The 19858-nt window shown below is 39.1% G+C and overlaps 2 long non-coding RNA genes across 2 annotated transcripts; one reads left to right on the top strand and one right to left on the bottom strand.

The window, feature by feature from the left end:
• The first annotated feature begins 847 nt into the window (after positions 1–847).
• LOC134760830 (uncharacterized) lies at positions 848–15233 on the top strand. The gene is made up of 4 exons (XR_010138826.1): positions 848–976; positions 4704–4821; positions 13459–14187; positions 15147–15233. It is a non-coding gene; the product is annotated as an uncharacterized LOC134760830 (long non-coding RNA).
• LOC129053951 (uncharacterized) lies at positions 14068–16529 on the bottom strand. Its single transcript, XR_010138827.1, has 4 exons — positions 15825–16529; positions 15578–15738; positions 15135–15293; positions 14068–14931 (listed from the first exon to the last, which is right to left on the bottom strand). It is a non-coding gene; the product is annotated as an uncharacterized LOC129053951 (long non-coding RNA).
• Positions 16530–19858: the final 3329 nt, after the last annotated feature.

Below are 19858 nucleotides of genomic sequence, written 5' to 3'. Positions count from 1 at the left end.
ATCCTACAAATTAGTGCTCACATATACGGTCAATGACTGTTCAACAAGGTGGCCAAGTCTAGTCAAGGGAGGAAAGAACAGTCTCTTCAACAGCTGGACGTCAGTGCACAAGAAAGAAGTTAGACCCCTACCTTGCAGTATATACAAAAATTAATTTTAAATTAATAAAAGACTTAAATGTAAGGACTAAAAATATGTAACTCTTAGAAGAAAACACAAGGTTAACCTTTATGACCTTTGAGTTTTAAATGTATTTTGAAATATGACAGAAAAGCACAGATAACAAAATAAAATACATGTAAATTAGATTTAATCAAAATCTAATTTTGATCGCCCGCGCGCCCAGCCTGAGGGCCCCCACGCGGTGCCTCCCGCCCACTCCTCCACCTGAGGGAAATCGGGGCCGCTGGCACGGGCACCCTGCAGTCACCCCATGCGGAGTTGAGCGGCGGGTTCTCAGTTCTCGCTCCTGTGCAGCCGCTAACGCCGGGCAGAATGCCTGGTTTGGCCACAGCCCCTGGGACACCTGGCCCTGGTTCTGCGATGCTGGGAGCGCGAGGGGGCTCGGGGGTTGTCAGGCAGCTGCTGCCTGCACACAGAGAGCGACTGCAGCTTGGGCGCCCAGGCGGCGGGGAATGGTCTGGGTGGCCTCTGGAATGCGTACGCTCCAGGCCTGAGGACCCCCCTGGTGGTGCCACCTGCCCCGCTGCTGGGCCCCTCCCTGCGCCTGCGCCGGCGCTGGGCCTTTGCGAGGGCGGAGCTGCGTTCTCCTCAGCACAGACCTGGAGAGCATCGTGAGGGCGGAGCTGAGTTCTCTGCACACACTTGGGAGATACAGCGAAGGCGGAGCGGTGTTCTCCTCAGCACAGATATGGGCGGGCGGGCCGGGGGCACCGCGAGGGCGGAGCTGCGTTCTGCTCAGCACAGACCTTGGGGGCACTGCCTCGCTTTGGGACAACTCGGGGCCGCATCGACGGTGAATAAAATCCTTCTTGTTTGTAGCCCTGAATAATCAGCGTCAGAGACCAGTTAGAAGGGTTCAGTATGGAAAACGGGAAACCAAAAGCCCCTCTGAATCCTGCCCACCGAGATTCTCCCCAGCCAAGGCGAGGCGGCCGCAGTGCGAGATCCACACCGCTGCCTCGGAAGACAAATGCAGCATTCTTAATGCAGACATGACACCCAAAATATGACACCCCTATTCCTCATGTAACAAGCACCTGTAATGCTAATGCACTGCCTCAATACAAAAATATTAATATAAGATCCGCAATCCCCTCGCTGCCGTGCAGTCCTAAGACAGCAGTCATAATAATCAACATTGAAATAGTGAATACAAACGTAGTAATGAACCTAGGGTTAAGGTTGGTGTTAGGGTTAGGGGTTAGGGGTTAAGTTTAGGGTTAGGGGTTGGAGATAGGGGTTGGGGTCAGAGTTAGGGGTTAGGAGTCAACGTTTAGAGTTAGGGGTTAGGAGAGGTTAGGGGTTAGGGATTAGGAGTTAGGGTTAGGTTAGGGTGAGGATAAGGGTTGTGGTTAGGGGTTAGGGTTAAGGGTTAGGGATAGGGGTTAGGATTAGGGTCAGTGATTAGGGGTCAGGGTCAGGGGTCCCACTCTGTGGGTTGGCTATTTACTCTGCTGACTGCTCCCTTTGCCATGCAAGAGCTCTTTAGTTTTATTAAGTCCCAGTTATTTATCTTTGTTTTTATTACATTTGCATTTGGGTTCTTGGTCTTGAAATCCTTTCCTATGCCAATGTCTAGAAGGGTTTATCCCGTGTTATCTTCTAGAATTTTTATAGTTCAGGAATTGGGTTTAAGTTCTTAATCTACCTTGAGTAGATTTTTGTATAAGGTGAGAGATGAGAATGCAGTTTTATTCCCCTACATGTGGCTCGCCAATTATCCCGACATCATGTGTTGAAAAGGGTGTCCTTTCCCCACTTTACGTTTTTGTTTACTTTGTCGAAGATCAGTTGGCTGATTATACTTAGGCATATGTCTAAACAAGACATGTATAAATCTGTATGCAGAAAATCATGACACACTATTGCAGGAAAATAAAGAACACTTAAATGAAGGGACTTGTTATATTAATGAACTGGAAAACTCAATGAGATAAAGACAGATCTACTGATTTAACATAATGTCAATGAAAATGCCAGCTGAATTTTTGGTAGATATAAATAAGCCGATTCTAATATGCATATGGAAAGGCAAAGGAACCAGAATAGCTAAAAACAATTTTGGAAAAAAAAGAATAAATTTGGAGGAATCAAACTATCCTGTCTTAAGATTTACTATCAAGCTACAGTAAAAATGGTATCTTGGTACTGGTGAAGAGAGACACACATAGATCAATTTAGCAGAACTTGGTACAAAAATAAACCCAAATAAGTAGTGTTGGGATGGTTGGTCATTCATATGTAAAGAAATAAACCCCAACTTAACCATCGCATATTGTTAAAATGTTAACTCACAATGGATCACAGATTTAAGTGTAAAACCATAAAACTGCTAGAACAAGAGAAAATCTTCATGACCTGGGGCTAGGCAGACTTCTTAGATATGACATCAAAAGCACAATTCAAAAAAGATAACATTGATAAATCAGATGTCATTAAAATTAGAAATTTTGTTCTGCAAAAGACACTATTAAGAGAATGAAAAGAAAAGCTGCAGGCTGAGAAGAAACATTTGCAAATCACTCATCCAACAAAGGACTTATAGTCAGAATATATAAATAGCTCTCAAAAATCAACAATAGGAAAAATATAACCCATTGTAAAACTGGGCAAAGCATGCAAACAGACACTTCCGCAAGGAAGATATAAGGATGGCAAAGAAACAACAACAAAAAAGTAATATCTGCTGACCACCATTAGCCATTAGGGAAATGTAAATTAAACTCACAATGCTTAGAATGGCTAAAATAAAAAAATAAGGAAAATACTAAGTGCTGATGAAGATGTAAATAAACTGGAACTTTCTACATCATTGGTGAGAATGCAAAATGGTACAGTTACTAGAGTTTGGCAGTTTCTTATAAAGTTAAACATGCATTTCCCATATGACCCAGTAACCCTACTCCTGGCTTCGTATTCTACAGAAATAAGCAAAAAAAACCTTACATGAATGTTTATATCAGCTCTATTCAGAAATGCCAAAAAGTGGGGGAAAATGTCGATCATCCAGTGAGTAGATGAACTATGATATATCCATAAACTGGATACTTCTGTTAACCAGAAGTAAACAGAAATGAAGTATTGATACGTATAACAACTTGGATGAATGTCAAGAGCAATTTGCTATGTAAAAGAATCCGGTCTCAATCTTACATATAGCGTCAGTCCATTTATATGACATTCTCGAAAAGACAAAGCTATAGAGTTTTAGTGCTTATGGTAGTTGCCAGTGGTTACAGGTATGGTGAGGGGTAATTATGAGGGAAGACATGAGCAGAGTTTTTGGGGTAATGGAAATGTTCTTTTTCTGACTATGATAGTCGTTACACAAACTATGCCTGTGTTGTAAAGAATTGTACCCCAAAAATAACAAAATAGTCAATTTTACTGTGGAAACAATTTTTAAAAACCTGTTTTAAAAACCTGGAATCAGAATCTCAGTTATAAGGCATGGTCTATCAATGTTGCTATCATTTCTAACAACTTGTTTCTTAGGAATCTTTTTTAGATTATCAAAACATAACCAATCATTGCTCTTCAACTCTTCAATACTCTGAAATAGTTGGTGGATTATATAACCTACCAATATTAAGTGAGATTAAGGAATCTATCCAGGGGTTATTTCTATTCTATTTTGATACCTAGCTCCAATTCTACACTGCAAATCCTTGATGCCAGCTGTCTGTTGAGTAGCTACTCTAACCATAAACACTTAACAACTTTGTACGATGTGCTGGACACATAGAGAAAAATATGACATGGTCCCAGAAATAGAAGAACTTTCAGAGTATGAATTTAGATAAAGAGAAATAAGAAACAAGGAGCTATAAAACTTAAGCAAGGCAAACTCTACACTGGAACAAAAAATTCATCACCATCCTTCTCCAAGGTACAACTCTCTTGCGTCCCCTAGCGTCCTCAAGTAAGGACCATTCTGTAAGCTGCAACGAATGAAAACCTTAGAGTAGCTGCTGGCATTTCCCTTTCACGGTCTTGGATACAAGCAATTTATGATCATCAATGTTTGACAATTATGACAATCAGTCAAACAATATTATTCTAAGTCAATGTTAGAGATTTGGTTTAAAATACTGAAACAAAAAAAAGGGGCAGGGAGTTGATCAGAGACTGGCAAATATTAACAAAGCTTGAAGCTGGGAGATGCTTCCACAGAATTATTTTAGTCATATTACATTTGGCTATGCTTATACATTTCCATAGTAAAAACTTAAGGGAAAAATAAAAGCTATGAAGCCTATTTGGTTAAACACGGGTAAAAATCCAAAAAGAAGTCTACTGGAAGAGGAAAATATTGAATTAATATTGTTATTGTTATATCTTGTAGTTAGCATAATTAAATTTTTTCTTTTAATCTTTCTATACTTTCTTAATCTTTTACAATATGCAATCATTTATATAATCAGAATATGAACTGTAAATATTTCAAATAAAATTAAATTACAGATAACTAAAAAAAAAAAAATTCAAAGCTCATTAATCTCGCTTTTACTGTCCTCTAGAAAAATCCAAACATGTCTTCTGAAGCTGACACTAAACACATCAAGAACTAAGGCAATGGATGGAAACTATCTGAATTCAAATCCCAGCTCAGGCTCTTACCACCTGGGTGACCAAAAGGTAAACCACCTATGCTGTGTGACTGTTTGATTATCTTTAAGATGGGAATGGTGGCACCCAACCCAGCCTCAAAGGGCTCTTGTGAGGATTAAATATGTTAATTAATATCAAACGCTTAGAATGAACAGCACTCAATGTTTAAATACTATCTTTATTACTCATGCCCAAGTACTCCCTCATCCATTTCTGCATTTACTGAACAAATATCAGGGTATCTTCGAGCAGAATTTGCTAATGAATGAAGGAAATATCGTCTCCCCTGGGAAGAAAGGATGATAAGTACTACTCAAGTGAGACTCCACTGCCAAGTGCCAAAGGGTCATTCCCTCCTTCTCCCTGCAGCCTTTTTACAAGAAGTCAAGGCTAAAGAAGGAAAGGAGGATGGAAGAAATCAGAACTCCTGCATGAATTACAGTGGACTGCCCAGACAGCCCGGAGTAATCCTCTCCTAAAGAAAAATCTCTCAGTGATCAGAAAAGGGCCAGGGATACTTTCCAGCTGGAGCTCTGACCCCATCCTGGGTTCACAGAAGCTTTCAGGGAACAGAGTCCTTCTCAGAAAATTAAAAACTGCTAAAAACAAGAGGTCCATCTTCTACCACCTGTCAGGCTCTGTTCCAAATCTTTTTATTTAACTCTCAAAAGAACTCCATTAGATAGATACTAGCACCATTTTAAAGAAAAAGAAACATAGGCAGAGAGATTAAGATACTCGCCTTTTATTATACTGCTAGGAAATCGCAGAGCTGGCTGATGGTCAGGGGAAAGGGTTGGGGGTGTACAGAACCCAGGAGATCCCCAGTCCCTGCGATGTAGGATCCTGGACCCCTGGCTCTAAGTGGGGGTGGGCCAGCTGCCCCACACTGCAGAAGGCTCATTCAAAGAAAACAAATCCCACCCTTCGCCGCAAGTGGATTCTCCTCCCCTAGAGCTACTGCCCAGTTGCTACTGGCCCCCAGCAAAACGAATATCAGTATGGACAGCAGGAGCAGGACGCAGAGCGGGGAGGGTCACCTTTCTGGGAGGAAAGAAGGCCGTGGCCTAGCGTATCTTGGGTGGAAGTGGCTCTGCCTACAGAGACCTCCTGGACTACGCTTCCCAGAATTCCCGACGGGATCAGGGAGACGGCCTCAGCCTCCTAGAGCGGAAGTTACCCGACTACATGGGGCTCCCAAACTACACTTCCCAGAATTCCTAGGAAAACTCTTCATTTCTCTGCCTGCCTAGGACGCAAGTTCCTGGTGTCAAGCTGAGAGCCTGGATCATAATTCACATGTGCCGGTCCCAAAGGAATTCCTTAACTCCCCCTTCCTGGAACCGAAATGCTTCCAAAGACAGAGAGCCCCTATATATATTTCTCTGTTTTCCCCAGAGGATCGTGCATGAAAGGCGCCTTTCCTGGCTCGTGTGTCTCTGACCCTCTAGATCTTCTGGACAATTCCCGGAATTTCTTGCAGGGCAGCACTTCCCCTTAAGTCGTCTCTTTCTCGTTTGGATAGTCAGTATTTGTATAGTCACTATTCTCTTTTGGTTAGCCCTCTAATTTTATACTGCTAGTCCAGCTCTACTACCTTCTCCCTAGAGTTTGAATTTATTTTTCTTCAAACGCTACACAAACCCAAATAAACTCAACCAAAGCGGACTTTACCTACCTTCCTACCTACCTACCAAGAAAATATCCCATAAAGGAGAGAACGGAGAAGCTTGCAATACAGGAAGAAAAAAAAAAAGAATTACAGAATGGAAGCGATGTGTGTGCTAAAAATGCAGGCACTTAAAGGAAATTGGGCTGATTTGTACTGGACACCGAATTTGAGGAATACAGGACCTCAACCTTTCTTTGACTGGATTGCTTTTTTATTCCATTTTGGTGTGGACGCGTCTGAAACTGATAGTGCTGCTGCTACTTACCATAATGTGTGTGTTGCAAGATCCACAAGAACGTGGATGCCAAGAATCCATAAAAAAACAGATGCAACCATTGATAAGGCCATAAGCAGAAACAGCAAGTGTTTCCCACGTTTTCTCTGCTTTAATAAGGCAAATAGTAGGGCTGTACTGATACAGACAAAATGTTATTATTATGGGAAGGGATAAGTCCCTTGTAAAACCTTGAATTTTTTTTCTTCTTTGAGAAAAATCTATCACCTATTTTCACCCTGCTCTTGATATAGCAAATATTGTACGTTGTCTTATGGAGGATGATTCAGGGAGGACGGTGAATGGGTTGACTCAATCCAGAAAAGGAAGAGGAAAATAAAAAGACATAACGACCAATCTGTGAAAAAGCTCAGTGGCTTAAGAGAGTATTAAGAGATGAGACTATTTGATTCTTTATTTAACTCCTTTCCAAGGAAATGTTTTTGAAAATCCACACGGTTTACATATTAAAGAGGATCAATCTGATAATAGGTGATTTTTTTGATAAAATGAAAGGAAAATTTGAAAATAAAAGTGACAGAATAATACTTTGTATACTTCCACTTCCAGTAATAATAAAATGAGTGATTTGGAACAAACATCTAGCAGAGGAAAGGTGAGCAAACTTTTAAAATGTCAAAAGTCATCAAAAGACAAGATAATGGAGAAATGGTGGGCCAAAATTCAGAAACGGTTGAGAGAGTCATGCATTTGGGGCTACTTTTCTCCTGGGGATGATGGTCTAGTCTAGGATCTGAAAAGCCTAGAAGTTCTGCAGCGCTTTTGACACATATATGAAGCTGGGGGAACAAAAGATTCTAGCAAAAACTAAAATGCACATCTTTTCAAGCGCACATAAGATTTGTACAAATGAGTAAAATGATATGGGATTTCAAAATACTGAAATACTATGTTTTTGAATACAGTGAAATTTGGCTAGAAATCAATAAAAATACAACTAAATGATTCATGTGTGCGTTTAATAAATATTGTCTCATCTCCAAACTCACCATTCTTCACTCTGCTTCATGGGGCTGGAATGGGGGAATCTGCAGCCAATCTTTCCCGACCTCCACACCCCCAATCTGGTTCTGTGTTCGGCAACTATTAGCTGAAGAGTATAGGGGTGGTGGGGGCAGGGAGATATACTATATCCTGTGCCTTCCAGCCAGCAGTACTTTTCCTTGTAGCAACTCCCTAATTTTCAGTTTTTCTGACACTTAAATACCTATTTCATCATGGCCCTTTATAAACATTTTTAAACAACTTCCCAAAGACTGACCCTTAGATGTCTAAGTCCTAAAACTGCAGGGCCCTGTTTCTGAGCTCAGAGACAGCAGAACCAGCTGAACACTGGCCTCTCCTTAGAGATCTGAGTTTCAGGTGAGCATGACCTTCCTCCAAGCTTCTAAGTTTTAGTAATTCCTGTCTCTTCACTTTGTTTCCTCAGACCTCAGGTGGTTGCTGCTTGCTGCAGTTGCTACTTCCTGCAGTTGTTACTTCCATCATATATTAGAGGTTTTTTTTTTTTTGACAGGGGGTCGCTCAGTTCCCCAGGCTGAAGTGCAGTGGTGCCATCTCGGCTCACTGCAAACCCTGCATCTTGGCTCCAAGCAATTCTCCTGCCTCAGCCTCCCAAGTAGCTGGGATTACAGACATGCACAACCACGCCCAACTAATTTTTGTATTATCAGTAGAGATGAGGTTTCACCATGTTGGCCAGGCTGGTCTTGAACTCCTGACCTCTTGATCCACCTACCTCAGCCTCCGAAAGTGCTGGGATTACAGGCGTGAGCCACTGCATCTGTCCTAGAGTTCTTTTTCTGCTCTTTCAGAAATCTAGCTACCAACTCTACAATATGCTAATTTTTCTTTTCAAATAATTGGTAAGGTTTCAGTGGATCCTAAATTATAAACGTGTTTGGAAATTAATCAAACCACTTTTAAGTAATCCATAGATAAAAAGTATGGCATTGAAATCTGGTGTCATCAGTGAATTCTACCAAATATTTAAAGAAGAAATCATGTTAGTCTCAAAATTATTCCTGAGAATAACAAAGTAGGAAGCACTTTCCAACTAACTGTATGAGGCCACTATAATAACACTGACAAAATTTGTGAGAGGCTTCATTAGAATAGAAAATGACAGGTCTGGCTGGGCATGGTGGCACATGCCTGTAATCCCAGCACTTTGGGGAGCTAAGGCGAGCAGATCATGAGATCAGGAGATCCAGACCATTCTGGCTAACACAGTGAAACCCCGTTTCTACTAAAAATACAAAAAAAAAAAAAAAGCCAGGTGTGGAGGCACGCGCCTGTATTCCCAGCTACTTGGGAGGCTGAGGCAGGAGAATCGCTTGAACCTGGGAGATGGAGATTGCAGTGAGCTGAGATCGTGCCTCTGCTCTCCAGCCTGGGTGACAGAGTGCGACTCCATCTCAAGAAAATAAAAGAAAAGAAAAAAGAAAGGAAAAGAAAATGACAGGTCTATCTCGTCATAAATATACTTTCAAAAATACTAAACAAAATGTTGCCAATGATATATAAAAGGGCAACACATCATGATCTAGGTATCAGAAACAGAAAAAGAAATTTACTTAATCACCCATTTGTCATAAGAAAATTTAGGCAACTAAGCGATAGTAAAGATCTACAAAAATGGCAACAAATATCAAAAGGAATAGTGAAATATTGAAAACATTTCCTCTACGATGGGTAACAAAATAATGATGTCCACTCCAACCATTTCTACTAAATACCACATTTGCTCCTTTATCCTGCAATCTTGCCAACTAATCTAATTAATTTTTATATTTTATGTGTAGATCTTTTGAATTTTATATGCATGCTCATGTTGACTGCAGATCTGCAACAAATGTGGCACTGCAGCACCATAGGAACACGGCAAATATTCAATACATGTTGCTGTTAAATTGAGTATTGTGAAATAAAACTGAAATTGACCTATACCTGCCACTATATGCAACAATCTAAGGCTGGTGTATTGTAGAGTCCAATTTGAAAAGCATTTCTTATGACACTTAAATCTACTCGGTATATAAACCCATAAGAAATGTGTACCAAAATACACATATAAGAATGTTCATAGCAGGATCATTCATCACAATGACATGCTGAGAATACTCCAGATGTCTATCGATGATAGTATGGATAAATATTTTTTGTTATTTACACAAGGTAAGAGCAAGGACATTGAAAAAACTTTAGCTGTACATGCAATACCATGATGACTCCCATAAATATGTTGAGCAGAATAACTAGACAAACCCAGTAGATGCAGAGTGATTCCACTTGTACCAAGTTCATTAGACATGCAAAATTCATCAGTAGGATGATTTTGGACACTTAAATAGTAAAAATATAAAGAAAAGCAGGGGAACCTTAAAACTTAGGGTAGTGGTCTCTTTTCATGGGGAAGAAAGCATCATGATGCTGTGAGAGTGGGGTGTGTGCAATTCTACCATGCTCCATTTTTGGTTGTGGGTGGTGATTATACAGCTGTTCATTTTATGTTCATACTCTCACATGTATATTTATGATTTGGACACTTTTCTGAATGTAAGTGATATTTCAATCCGTAAAAATCAATGATATATGACAAACAAACTGTGGTACATGAATACAATAGAGTATTATTCAGCCATAAAAAGAAATGAGATATGAAGTTATGAAAACACATAGAATAACCTTACATTCATATTGTTAATGGAAAGAAGCCAGTCTGTCAGAGCTACATACTGTAATTCAACTATATGATAATCTGGAAAAGGCAAAACTAAAGGTCAGTAAAGTGATCAGTGGTTGTTAGAGGTTCAGGGAGATTAATTGGCAGAGCACAGGGTATTTTTGAGCAGTGACACTATTCTGTATGATACGGTATGGTGGATATATGAAGTTATGCTTTGTCAAAACCCATGGAATGTACAACACAAAGAATAAGCCCTAATGTCAACCACAGACTTTAGTTAATAATAATGTATCGATATTGGTTCATTAGTTGTAACAAATATGCCACACACATGCAAGATGCAAACAACTGGAGAAACTGGGCAAGGGAAAGGAGAGTATATGGGAAATATTAATATTTTCTCTACAATTTTTTCTGTAACCCTAAAACAGCTCTTAAAATAAAGTCTATTTTAAAAAATCAATGATATATTTCAAAGGAAACTGAATATATGGCATAGACATTTATTCAGAACTTAGAGGGAAGGGCTAAAAATAATAAGGAACTCTGTAATGAATAGGAACATATTGATCAGGTGTATCTTATAAGCTAATGAGAAAAAATAAGGATTAGAGAAAGAAGCAGATTGTAATAAATAAATCATTAAGAGAGAATAAACAATTTATCCAAATGGGCAAAATCGCATATTGGAAGGAGGAGAAGAAGATGGAGGAGAAGTGGGTGGAAGGCCAGGGTGTGTAGGAGGAGAAGTAGGAGGAGGAAGAGTAAGAGAAAAAGGAGGAAGAGACTCCTAGAGATGCACTTGTAGACACTGAGAAATTTTTTTAATGATAAGGCCGAAGACTAAAGAATTGAGTCAATTTCAAACGAATGAAAAAATAAGCTTTTCATTTGAATTATTGTCTGCAACATTAAAAGCAGTAATAAAATATAAAAATAATCTATGGGATTTTGAGATGAAAAGATTGATCCTTCTATGGTCAGAGAATGTTTTGTTCATGTCTACTATTCTTGGCATACAAGATTCAGTGGCGAATCACTTCTAAATTCTTTCTGGAAAATATTCTTCAAGACGTATTACAGGCCTTTGGCAACAACACAGATAAAGCTTCCACAGACCATCTTCCTAGTTTATTACATAGAAATACTGAATAAAATGTGAACATAAAAATATTTATTTGAATAGGGGAATGTTTGAGGGCATACATATTAAAAAGAAAAAAAAACATTATTTATTTGTTTCTTTATATCCCCCACTACCCACTCTCATTTTCTCCTGTAGCATCAGTAGCCAGGTCGATCTGTTTAATGTGTGCCTGTTGTTGGTATGTCTTTTTGGCAAAGTGTGTGGAATTTCGGATGCATATATATACCTTGTGTTATAAAACTGTTAAAATTTGTCACTCAAAGCAATGTTTTTCTCAATATTTTACGAAAAAATATTTTTTTTGAAACAGGGTCTTACCTTGTCACCTAGGCTAGAGTGCAGTGGCATGATCACAGTTCACTGCAGTCTTGACCACCTAGGCTCAAGCCATCTTCCCACCTCAGCCTCCAAAGTAGCTGGGACTATAGGTGTGCCCAACCACACCTGGATTTTTGTTTTTTTCCTAAGATAGAGTCCCATTATGTTGCCCACGCTGGTCTCAAACTCCTGGCCTCAAGTGATCCTCCCACCTTGGCCTCCAAATGTGCTGGCATTATAGGCAGGAGCCACTGTACCTAGCTCTGAAATTTTATGACATAAAGAAGAGTTGGAAGAATTATACAGTAGTCACCCATATATTCTCAGCTTAGATGCTAAAATTAGCAGCATTTATGTCTCAGTTATCCATCTAGATATCTTACTTATTACTTATCCATCAGAACATTAGCATTACCCAACAGATTCCCTCATGACACTTACCAGTCAGTCTCTGACCCCTTCTCCCAGTGGCAACCACTGTTCCACTTTTTCACCATAAATTTTACTAATTTTAGAATATGAAATATATGGAACCATATGGTAAGAACTCTTCTGCATTACAATTCTTTGAATATAGTGTTTTTCTGATCCATCCATGTTGATGCACATATCAGTCATTTGATCCTTTTTATTACTGAGTGATGTTCTATTGCATGAATATATGTCTTTGGCAACTTGCTCACATTTTAATTGTCTAAATATTTTTATGAATAAAGATCCTGCAGCATACTTATAAAAGTCTTTTTGTGGGCATACGCTTTCTTTTCTCTGGAATAAATATCTATGATTAGAATTGCTTGATGTGTTTAACTGCTTAAGAAAACACCAGATCATCTCCCAAAAGATTAATTTTACACTGTCTCCCAAAATATATGCAATTTCTGATTGTTTTGAATCCTAAGAAGCTTTTGCTGTTATTAGTATTTCTTTTTTGAGACAGAGTTTCACTCTTGTCATGCAGGCTGGAGTGCAGTGGCATGATCTTGACTCACTGCCACCTCTGCCTCCTGGGTTCAAATGATCCTCCTGCCTCAGCCTCCTGAGTAGCTGGGATTACAGGCACCTGCCACCATGCCTGGCTGGCTAATTTTTGTATTTTTAGTAGAGATGGGGTTTCTCCACGTTGGCCAGGCTTGTCTCGAACTCCTGACCTTGGATGATCTTCCCACCTCGGCCTCCCAAAATACTGGGATTACAGGTGTGAGCCACTGCGCCTGGCCTGTTATCAGTATTTTTAATATCTGCCATTCTGGTGGTTGTGTAGTTGTATCTGTCTGCAGTTTTCATTTGCTTTTTCCTGATGAGCAATAATGTCACACTTCTTCACGGGCTATATTAACAATTTGTATGTCTTCCTTTGTAAAGTAACTGTTCAAATTTTGCCCATTATAATTGAGATGTTGGGCTCTTTAATATTTTATTGTACAAGTCTTTATATATTCTGGGTGTCAGTCAGTCTGAAATTTGGGCAGAGTTTAATGTAGAATAAGGGGCAATTCTTTGCTTGACATCTTGTTCTCAGGATTTATTCCCTCACTTTCCAGGTCCTGTGGTCACCTCAATCTCTGTCGTCTAGATCTTCATGCCAGTGGATACTACAGAAGCATCCACAGATTCAATGAAACAGGGATCAAAAATATTCAGAAAAAAATACAAATTAGCAACACAACAATAAAAATAACACAAATAAAAAACGAAATACAGTATGACAACTATTTACAGGGCATGTTTATTGTACAGGGATAGAAATAATTTGAAGTGTGCAGGGTGTTATGAAAAGGTTACATGAGAATATTATGGCCATTTTACATAACAGACTTGAGCATCCAAGGATTTTCATTTCCATAAGGGTCCCTGAATCAATTCTCCACCGATACCAAGGGACAACTGTATTCAGGATTTTTTCACCTGGTTCATGAAGGATATTCATCTGTAGTTTTCTTTCCTTATAATTTCTTTGTCTTGTTTGGTATTATCAGATTAATGCTGGCCTCATGAGACAAGCTGGGGGTGGGTAGGTGTTCCCTTCTCTTTTTGTTTCTGGGTTTATTTAAAATTCACATCTTTACTCTTTAAATGTTTAGTAGAATCCACCAATGAATTAGTCTCAGTATTGTTGTTGTTGTTGGAAGGCTTTATCTATTAAATCAGTTTTGAAATATATATCAGACCAGGCAGGTGCAGTGTCTCAAGCCTGTAATCCCAACACATTGGGAGACCAAGGTGGGCAGAGCACTTGAGCCCAGGAGTTCAAGACCAGCCCAGGCAACATGGTAAAAACCCATCTCTACAAAATATAGAAAAAATTAACTGCGCATATATATATATATGTGTGTGTGTAAAAATTGTATGTACACACCCATACATACATGCAACTATCTAGATTATCCATTCTGAGAGAGCTTTGGTAGTTTGTGCCTTTCGAGTAATATTCTATGCCATGTAAATTGATGAATTTATGGACAAACAGTTGTTTGTAATGTTCCCTTATAATCCTTTTAATATCTGCAAAATCTGTAATAACGTTCCCTCCCTCCTGATTTTTGTTTTCTTCTTTTCCCTGTGGGTGAGTCAGTTGAAAGGTTTATAAACTATATTGACCTTCTCAAAGAATAAGGTTATGATTTTGTTGATTTTTAGAGATTGTTTTTGTGTTTCCAATTTCATTGACTTGTGTAGCTGCCACAAAACTTCACTGTATCCTCTCCAGGACCCAGGACCCAGCTGGGCTCAAGAATTAAATTAACATAACACAGATTAACAGGACAATAGCAGGCAAATTTATTTAATACAAGTTTTACATGTGATCAGAGCCTTCATTACAAAATGAAGCTCCAAAGAAACAGTCAGTTTTGTATACACTGTAGTGAACAAAGAATAGTAAGTTGTTAAGAAGCAATTAGGCCGGGCCTGGTGGCTCATGCTTGTAATCCCAGCACTTTGGGAGACAGAGGCAGGAGGATAGCCTGTAGCCAGGAGTTTGAGACCATCCTGGGCAACACAGTAAGATCGCATCTCTACAAAATAAAAATAAATGAATTTTTTTTAAAGAAGCAACTAAATCATGTGGACAGGCTTGAAAGATGTTATTTTAAGGTGGTCTGTACAGAATTCTTTTGGGCTTGACTTCTCATTTTGAGGAAATGTATATTGCTCCTTTTTTCTAGTATAAGGAGTGGATCTTCTTTCCTCCTTCCCACCCTCCCTCCTTCCTTCCTACCTTTTCCCACAGATGTTCCAGCAGAATGTGCTAATTAGTAAATATCTTCTGCCCTGAGAAGAGAGATGACACGGCAAGAAGAAGGATGCTAAGTCATACTCAGTTAAGGTTCTGCTGCTAGGAGCTGAAGAGTCATTCTTTCCTCATTCCTGTGACCATCTGCGAGAAATCAGAACTGTGTCTCCCTCCTGCATGAATCACAGAGGACATCCCCATACAATAGCCTGGAGTGATTCCCGCCCCACCCCCGCACCCCCATCCCCACCACCACTTTTTTAAAAAGGGAATCCAGGAATCGTCCTGCTTCCTGTAGGGGTCAGAAAGAAGGGGCAAAATAGCACTGCAGGTGGAACTCTGATCCCTTCCCAGGCTCACAGAAGCTTTCAGGTAACTGGGGCTTCTCGGGAAATTAAAAAAAAATTAATAAAATGAACCACAATTACCACCTTTTACTTGTGACTATCTCATTTAATTCTCCACTGAACTGCGTTGGTTTGATACTTCTATTCCCCTCATGTTACATAAAAGGAATGCTAGGCACATACAGTTTGAATTACTTCCCAATTTCACACCCCTAGAAGGTGGCAGAACTTCTTGGTCAGTCCTGGAGTAGGAAGACAGAGCAAAAAATACAAGAGATCCTCAACCCACCAAGACCAAATGCTGCAAACTCGACAAAGGCGCACTCACCTGGGGCCTAACCCCATCTTCCACTGCTAGCCACGGATGCTTTTCTTGAAGACAAGGAGGGCCACCGCCAGGCTAAAGAAAACATTGCTGTCTCAGGACTCACTCAACTTCCTGAAAGGAATGCTGACCTCACTTTCATGGAGCAGAAGTGACTGTAGTTACCCACAATTCCTGGATTATAACCTCAGAATTCCCAATGAGATAATCGTCACAGCCACGCCCTCCTGTAGAGGAAGCCCGGCTGCCTACACAGAGCTCCAAGGTTACTGCTCCCAGAATCCTCGCAAAGAATTGGCAATGTCGTTGCCTTTCTCTGGTGGAAGGCTGGCTACTACTCTTTGAATTTGGAATGTATGTCATACAATTCTAGAGCAGAATGCAAAGTCAGCACTGTCCTCTTTGAACCAAAATGTCCCCAAAAACAGGATTCTAATTTTTATTTAATATTTCCCCCAGAAGCCCAATCATTAAAGCTACCTTTCCTGGAACAAAAGTGTTTTTGACGCCGTGAAACCTTTGGACCATTTCCCAGAATCCTCTTCAGGTAGCAGTTCTCACCAGCGTTTCCCTTTTTATTTTGAATAACTAGGTTCAGTCCGAATCATTCTATCTCACTGGTCAAGCTCCGCATTCTTTTTCCTTATTCTCATTTTTTTTTCTTTCACAGGTGACAAAACAAATGTATTTGAACGCCCCTCCCACCCTGTCCCCCACCCATTTCCCTTTAGTAGAGAACACAGTTTAAAATGAAAAGGAGGCATAAATTATAAAAGGGAAGATATGTGTGAGCTAGAAATGCAGAAGTTAGAAACTGGGCACGAAGGTAAGGAACACACGATCTGAAACCTACTTTGACTGGATTTTCTACTTTCATCCATGTGTGTTGGATGCATCTAGAACTCTCGGCGGTGTTATCTGATATCAGCTATTCATTCCATGATACAAGAACCCACAAGAAGGTCATGCAAAGTTTATTAAAGTATAAAGCAGAAGCAGCAAAAGCTTTTAGGTGTTCCTTGAGTTTAATTGTTCATTGTAAAACATGGCTCATGAGGCAAATGAAAGGAGGTGTGTTCATGTGGAGGAATTATTATAATATGAAAAGAGATAAATATACAAAAATTTAAAATTTCTTTTTGTTCAAGTTCAAATATCACATCACCCACTTCCAGCCTATTCTTATTATCATAAAGACAATAATAACTGTATTTCATTCAAGTGAGTCGATTGAGAGTTGGACGCAAATCCAGAAAATCCAACAAATAAAAATACCCGAAGGGTCTGCTTACCACTTTTCTTCTGGACAAGAACGTAACATTTTCATACCTTTATATTATGAAAAATTTCAAACATTGATAGAATTAAAGAGTGAAGTATTCCATCACCTCATCACCCAGATTCAGCAATTTTCAACATCTGCCACACTTCCTTTATCTATCAATATTGTCTTTCTGCCCTTTTTGCTATTGTAATTTTAAAACAAAATCATGACACTGTATTATTTTCCCCCTAAACACTCCCATGCATACTTCAAAGAATTACATTTTCTAATATAACAAAAATACAACTATCACACTGAAGAAAGTTTATAATTCCTTAATATTATTTTATACCGTACAAAACAAAACTTCAAAATTTCCATTCATCTCAAAAATACCCATTCTTTACATGTGGTTGTTTTCTCTCTTGAGTCTCTTTCAATCTGGAAGAGTATCCCCCCTTTGATCCTCTTTAAATTCATGCTTTTGGCCTATAGAAGACATCAGGTCAGTTGTCAAGTAAGATGTCCCACATTCTGGATTTTTAAAAATGTTTCATTATGCTGCCAGTTAACATTTTCTTGAATATCTCCTGTGGCTCTGGTAAACTACAATTTAGATTTAGAGAGAAGATGAGATTAAGGTTCATCGTTTTCGGCAAGAATACTTCCCCATAGGTAGGTTTATTCTGGCCTTGTTCAGTAGCATCACCTTCTCCTTAGTGCAGATCACAGCACATTCTTCAATATTACTGTTTCCTACAGCACCTAAGATACTACACCTCAATCATGCACACAAATGTCCATTACAAGAAGAACAAGGTTCAAAGACTTTGAGAGAAAAGGTGAAGATTTTAAGAATCAAAATTTTTTCTCTTCCAATTGCTAATCTCATCCTATTAAGCATCCATAGTCTTGCAAAGTGTGAAAGAAAAATAAATCTCAGAACCCCCAAGTCACTAAGCCAGAGGGAAAAGTCAAGCTGGGAACTGTGTCAGGAAAACCTCCCATTTTATTACTTAATAAGAAAGCTATAAAGAAGAAAAAGCTACATACCTCCTTCACGATTTGTCGACAAGGAAATTCCTTGTGGGCCTGAACATCTTTATCCAAAAGTATTTCTGTTGAATTTCACCCTGGTAATGTAAATTGATAGCTTATATTCACAGGTGTGGGACAAAGGACAGACAGAACTCAAAGTCATTCCTCTGTTCACCTGAAACAAATGCATATCTGATTGCTTCCTCTTCCCTATTGTTTCTGTAATAATGCATATTCACTAAGCAAAATTAAGACCTAAGTCACTATTCGTCTACCCTCCTCTCACGTGTGAGTTTTGTATTCAGTAAAAGGCTAATCAGAGCTTCAAAATAATGCCACTGTTTGTCTCTTATCTACCTATGATGTAGAAGCTCCCACTCCCATTCCAGATTGTCCTGCCTTTCTAGACTAAAGCAATGTATAACTTGCACATACTGTTTGATGCCTGATTTCTCCTAAAATATATAAAATCAAGCTGTGCCCTGACCACTTTTGGCACATGTCGTCAGGACCTCCTAAGGCTGTGTCACAGGTGCGTACTTAAACTTGGCAAACTAAATGTTCTAAATTGATTGAGACCTGTCTCACATACTTTAGAGTTCACAAAAGTATGCTTTAGTGAACACTCACGTCCATTTGTTCTTGATCTTTAAATGAGTGTTACCATAATATAAATTCCTTGAATGGGGACCCTTGAATCTAAGAGTATGCATAGTGCATAGAGTCATATTACCAACCTTATCCCCAAACAAGTGATCTGATTGACTGAGCCAATAGTATTTGGGAATCTTTTCCCCAAAAATAGATGCTATGAATTGAAATATTCCCTTGCATGGCATGTTTAAAATACTTCTACCGTTACACATACCGACTTATCAAAGTTATCTGATCTCTGTACCTATAAAGCAATGCTTCCCAGCCAAGGTCACATACACTGAGAAAGTGTCTCACAAATAACTTTTAAGTAATAACTGATACCAAATCTGATGTTATTTAAAAACAAAAACAGAGGCAAGTCAATATTCCTCACATAATAGCATCACTGGTGCCTGAACTGAAGTTTGCTGTCTAGAGTAGGAGACCAAAAGATGATTTTAAAGCCGCTGGGCCAGGTAATATATTTAATCTGTAGCCTTTGGGACATATTCTATTGACTGGCAAACAGAGCATCCATTCATAATCCCTTTGACCCTGCATGTCTCTTCTATAAAATCATGGGGGAAAATCAAAATACTTTCTTAATGTTCCTTAAGTCTACGGTTGTCATGGGACAATATTTTGAACAATTAGATGTAAGTGTAAGTCTTCTGTTTATACTAGAAAGAAGAGAAAAGATTTGGTTGGTATTGAGGATATGAGATGAATAAGGGATATTGAAAATGCAATAGGATCAATGAATTGTAGAAATTGATGATGTCAATATCACAGTAAACCATAGGAAGATCTGGCAAGAGAATATGTAGAGCAGAGTGTAATGCCTTAAATGGAGACTATGGAGGGATTGCAGCTATTGCTAATTTAAGGCCTATATTATGACCATGGAAATGAGTACCCCAAGTAGGATAGACAAAAAAGATGACCAGAGGCATGGAAGTCAGCATATATCTCTTAAATTGTAAAACATTTCATATATACTTAAAACTATGAGAATAATTTTTGAACACATCCCAGATGCCCAGGTTTAACAAGTGCACATTCACTCAATAGAATACAACACAATCATTAAAGATGAATT

The sequence above is a fragment of the Pongo abelii genome, chromosome 22 (assembly GCF_028885655.2).
Source record: "Pongo abelii isolate AG06213 chromosome 22, NHGRI_mPonAbe1-v2.0_pri, whole genome shotgun sequence".
Taxonomy (NCBI): domain Eukaryota; kingdom Metazoa; phylum Chordata; class Mammalia; order Primates; family Hominidae; genus Pongo; species Pongo abelii.
The sequence above is the reverse complement of the archived record's forward strand: the minus strand, read 5'-3'. Positions and strand labels throughout refer to the sequence as shown.